Genomic DNA, 6,000 nt, shown 5'->3' with positions numbered 1-6,000 from the left:
ACCATATCCACCTCACGCCTATAAGCTGCCATGAGTGGGTCCTTCGAATCCCAAGTACCAGAAACTTGCTGGGCCACTAGATCAGAGTCTCCAAAGCATCGAACCCGGCTTAAGTTCGTTTCCTTAGCCACACGGAGGCCGTGGAGTAAGGCCTCGTACTCTGCTGCATTGTTAGTACAAGGAAACATTAAGCGGAGAACATAACAAATTTTATCACCTCGAGGGGAAGTAAGGACAACCCCAACCCCCGAGCCTTCCAACTGCCTGGACCCATCAAAGTGAATAGTCCAGTATGTGTTATCCGGTTTGTCCTCTGGTACCTGTAACTCGGTCCAATCATTGATGAAGTCGACTAGCGCCTGAGATTTGATGGCTGTTCGGGGCATATATTTCAACCCATGGGGACCAAGCTCAATTGCCCACTTCGCAACCCGGCCAGTTGCTTCTCTATTCTGGATTATATCGCCCAAGGGAGCAGAGCTAACCACTGTGATGGGATGGCCTTGAAAGTATTGCTTGAGCTTCCTACTTGCCATAAAAACTCCATACACCAGCTTCTGCCAATGCGGATATCTTTGCTTGGATTCGATCAGTACCTCACTGATATAGTAAACTGGCCGTTGAACCGGATATTCTATTCCAGCCTCCTTATGTTCAACCACAATCGCCACACTGACTGCACGGGCATTGGCAGCCACGTACAACAATAAAGGCTCCTTATCAACCGGAGCAGCAAGGAGGGGCGGTTCAGCCAGCTGCCGCTTCAAATCCTCAAATGCTGCATTGGCTGCGTCACTCCAGACGAATTTATCTGTCTTATTCAACATCTGATACAGGGGAATTGCCTTCTCCCCCAAACGACTGATAAACCGGCTGAGGGCTGCAATCTGGCCCGCCAAACGCTGAACATCATTGATACACGCCGGTTTAGCCAGAGATGTGATCGCTTTGATTTTTTTCCGGATTGGCCTCAATGCCTCGGTTGGATACAAGAAAGCCCAGAAGCTTGCCTGCCGGAACACCAAAAACTCATTTCTCCGGGTTAAGCATCATTTTGTAAACCCGAAGATTGTCAAACGTCTCCTTGAGATCATCTATCAAGGTTTCCTGCTTCTTGGATTTTACCACAATATCATCCACGTAAGCATGAACATTGCGCCCGATCTGCTTGTGAAGGCAATTTTGCACACAACGGTGATAGGTTGCTTGGGCACTCTTGAGCCCAAAGGGCATAGAAACGTAGCAGAAGGCTCCAAAGGGGGTGATGAAGGCTGTCTTCTCCTGGTCCTTAACTGCCATTTTAATCTGATGATAACCTGAATAAGCATCCAGGAAACTCAGGTGATCACAACCCACCGTCGCATCAATGATCTGATCAATACGTGGGAGAGCAAAAGGATCGGCCGGGCATGCCTTGTTCAAATATGTGTAGTCCACACACATACGCCAAGTGCCGTTTTTCTTAAGAACGAGCACCGGATTAGCCAACCACTCTGGATGAAATACTTCGACGATAAACCCCGCTGCCAGTAGCCGGGCTACCTCTTCACCAATGGCCTTGCATCTCTCTTCGTTAAAACGGCGAAGGAACTGCTTGACTGGTTTAAATTTGGGATCAATATTGAGAGTGTGCTCAGCGAGTCCTCTCGGTACACCTGGCATGTCAGAAGGCTTCCATGCAAAAATGTCCCGATTCTCACGGATGAACTCGATGAGCGTGCTTTCCTATTTCGGATCTAGATTGGCACTGATACTAAACTGTTTGGATGAATCACCAGGGACAAAGTCAACGAGTTTAGTCTCATTAGCCAGTTTGAACGTCAGGGCCGGGTCATGTTCAGTTGTGGGCTTCTTCGGAGGGGTCATGTCTGCCGGATCAACATTGTCCTTATAAAAATTCAGCTCCTCTGTAGCACAAATCGATTCGGCACAGGCCGCTTCACCTTCCTCGCAATCCAAAGCAATCTTGTGACTTCCATGTACTGTGATCGTCCCATTATAACCCGGCATTTTGAGCTGTAAATAGACATAACAGGGTCTCGCCATGAATTTCGCATAAGCCGGCCGTCCTAACAGCGCGTGATATGGACTCTGGATCTTTACCACCTCAAAGGTCAGTGTCTCAGACTTGGAATCATGCTCATCTCCAAACACAACTTCCAAAGCAATCTTCCCAACAGGGCATGCCGATTTACCTGGTACCACGCCATGAAAAACTGTATTCGACGGTTTAAGATTCTTATCTGTCAACCCCATAGGACGGAAAGTCTCGTAGTACAAGATGTTAATACTGCTCCCTCCATCCATCAAAACCTTGGTAAACTTGTAACCCCCCACCTGAGGTGCTACGACCAAGGCTAGTTGACCCGGATTGTCAACCCGGGTGGGTGATCCTCTCTGCTCCACACAATGGGCTGCTCCGACCATCGTAGATAATGTGGCACAGCCGGTTCAACAGCATTAACTTCCCTCTTGCGAAGCTTCTGATCTCGCTTGCACAGGCTAGTCGTGAACACGTGATATTGTCCGCTATTCAACTGCTTGGATGACTTTGGTAGCCTGACTGCTGCTGATTCCCTTGGTTGTTCTGCTGGTTATTGCTATGGTTGTTCTGATGGCCTTGGTTATTTTGAAACCCAGAGCTTGAACCGCCGCCCCCATGGAAACCGGGACCTGAACCGCCCGACGGGCCCTGATCATACCGGTAGAGATCAGAGTTTTTGAACTCCCTCATTATGTGACAATCCTTCCAAAGATGTGTGGAAGGGGCCTCCTTGGTTCCATGCTTCGGACAGGGCTGGTTTAACAAGCGCTCCAGATTCATCCCTCCATCGCGCTGGGGCGGTTTACCTTTACGATGCTGCATATTTGTGTTACCCACAAAATCTCAGTTATCTACTTTACGCTTACCGTTATTCCCATGGCCCCCTTGGTTATGGTGCTGCCCTTTTGCACCGCCGTTCTTCTTTCCCTTCTCCGGTTTCTCCTCGTCAGACTCGGGATCCTTGGTATTATCAGAATCGACATATTTTACCAAGGCTGCCATAAGTGTTCCTGTGTCATTGCAATGTCGCTTGAGTCGTCCCAACTTCATCTTGAGTGACTTAAACTGGCAATTGCACTCCAACGTTAAGATCGCTTGGCCAGCATTAATCCGTTCTGAAGAATGCAAAATCTCCGAAACCCGGCGCACCCAGTGAGTTGTTGACTCGCTCTCCCCTTGAACACAGGCATCTAGATCCACAATGGACATGGGCTGTTTGCAGGTGTCTTTGAAATTGGCTATGAATTGGGCCTTCAACTGCCCCCATGACTCGATGGTGTTGGCTGGTAGGTTTTTCAGCCAAGTACGGGCTGTTCCCTCTAACATCATCGTGAAATATTTTGCACAAGCCGCTTCATCCACCTCCAGCATCTCCATTGCCATCTCGTAACTCTCGATCCATGCCTCAGGTGGCTGATCAGCAGTGTAATTTGGTACCTTCCGTGGACCCTTAAAATCCTTAGGCGGTCGTATGTTATGGAGGGCCGGAATAAGACACGGCACCCCCCTGGAACTGAAAGAGACCCCAGTGCCTCGGTCTACCAACGCCATTGGTTGAAGCGGGGCGGTTTGATGGCGGCTTGCCTCCCTTCGTGCCCTGCCATTGTCTACCACATCCTGAGCATTTATCTCATCGTGGGCCGCATTATGGCGCCTGGCGCTGCTAGACACTTCCGGTTCATCCATGTGCCTACTTTAGCTTTTGCTCGGACGGGGGGTCGAATGAATTCTATCCCGGCTATAGGAATAGGCCTGCTGCTGTACTACGGCGGTTTGAAGAAGATCACTGGCCCACCGTGTTTTGATCGCCGCCAGTGAATCGCCCTCTATCGGAATAGCCGCCAGACAGGATGCTGCAGCAATCATATTATCCAAAGGGCTCGGAAAGTGACCCGGCGGCGCAGGCACATACGGCGGCGGGTTGTCCGTTCGTCGAGGTGGTTCTATCAGGTGTGGCTGATCTGGCGCTGTCCTAGGCGCATCGATCCGGTTTACAGCTGCTGGATTGCTCGTCCCATCCCCTGGCGTATTGAAGAGGTTCAAACCTTCAAAGACCGGCGGCATGCGCGATCGATACTTCCGCCGCATTACCTCATTCGATGCATTTTGATCCAACGCCAGCCAGTAATTCTGTGCCTGTATCAACTGTGACCGGGCATCCAAAGCGGCCCGTTCCTCGGCCATCCTCGCATCCTCAGCCGCCAGGTCCTCCTTGGCCCATGCTATCTGGTCTTTCAGCTTTGCAACGTCCGCATTATGCTGGTCCTGCCTCTCCGAGGTAACCACCACGGTTAGCAAGGTCGCCCAGGCATCCATCAGATCGGAGAGAACTTGAACCGGCCGGCGCACCGGGCCTCCTGCCGCAGCTTCTGTTGAAGATTGCAAAGTGGGCTGCGTTTCGGCCATGTAGACAGTAACCCGACTTGGCGGTTCGAGGAGATCCGGAATACTGCCGCCGTCGGAATATCCTCTGAACCCATCGTCATGGACTTGGTACAGGGACTCGGTTTCACCGGTGGATGATTCGCTCTCTGAGTAAACAGCTGTCTCGCCTTCAGACACCGGTTCAGATCCGGCCCCATGGACACATCCTACGAATTCCCGCTTCATGGCCGGCTTAACCTGGGTAGGGCTTGCACGCTGAGCTGTTTCGACGAGGTCGGCGCAGATGTCCAGCTCAGGACCCGGTTCACCGATTTTGCCGATGAAGACATGCATTCCTCCAAAGGGGACCCGGTATCCGTACTCAATTGAGCCGGTCTCGGGGCCCCACCCTTCATTGTCGATGTAGAGCTTGCCGCGATGACTCTTGGTCATCTGGCCAACCGCGTACCCTTTGATCCCTTCGAAGCTGCCCTTCAAGAACTCGAAACCATCGTGCGATAGCCCCACGGTGGGCGCCAACTGTCGTGGAATTAACACGTCAGATGTCCTCTTGGAAGGACTTAGTCGTGGAGCCATCGCGACGGGTTAGCTTGAAGGGGTTAAACCGGACAAGGGACACGGGAGTTTATACTAGTTCGGCCCCTTCGATGAAGGTAAAAGCCTACGTCTAGTTGTGATGGAATTGATTGGGTTTCGATGACCAGGGAGCGAAAATGCTTGCCTGAGCCTCGAGTTGTTGTCTGTCTGTCAAACCGCCGCCGAGTCACCCCTTTATATACTCAGGAGGACCCCGGCCGGTCTACAGAGTCCTGAGGCTGGCGTATACAAGTGCCAGCCTTGGTCTCTTCCTTTCTTTCTTATAATACAAGTTTATACAATCATGGCGGTTTACTATCATGGGCCCTAAATCGCCCGTGGGCTCTGGGCCTCTAAGCTTCATCCATAAAGCGCCATCTTCTGGGTTGTCTTGGGCTTTAGTATAGCTAAAGGTGAACCGGCCCCTCCTAGTCGGTTTACCCTTAGCAGTTATATCCTCAACATGTAGGGACGGGCATTCTTGGTCTAAAGCACACTACACAGTTTTACAGAACTCTACCTTGGTGACCCCGTATGTCGATGAACACAAGAACAGTCTGCGCTCCAAACACCCGGAGCAGTGCGATGACTGGATTACATGTGAACACATCAGGACTTTCAGCAGTTGGTTGGAAACACGTCTCAGAGGTGACAACACTGTTTGTGATGAGCTGTACTTGTTGTCCTGGGGACCATCTTTGACTGTATTGATTTACAAAGGATACGAGATAAATGGGAATACATTTTACACGATTGACCAAGATCAAAAGAGCACCAACCAAAACAGCGGTGTCCGCTTTGATGCAGCAACCGAGAAGGGAAAGGACACATATTATGGTTACATAGTGGACATATGGGAAATTGACTACGGACATGATTTTAAGGTCCCTTTGTTTAAGTGCAAATGGGTCAATATGTCAGCAGGCGGGGTACAGGTAGACCCACAGTACGGAATGACAACAGTGGAACTGAAAAATCTTCGGTACACTGACGAA

This window comes from Triticum urartu, chromosome 2A (assembly GCF_056163025.1).
Source record: "Triticum urartu cultivar PI428250 chromosome 2A, HENAU_Tu73, whole genome shotgun sequence".
In the NCBI taxonomy this organism is placed as follows: domain Eukaryota; kingdom Viridiplantae; phylum Streptophyta; class Magnoliopsida; order Poales; family Poaceae; genus Triticum; species Triticum urartu.
This window is presented reverse-complemented; position numbering follows the sequence as displayed.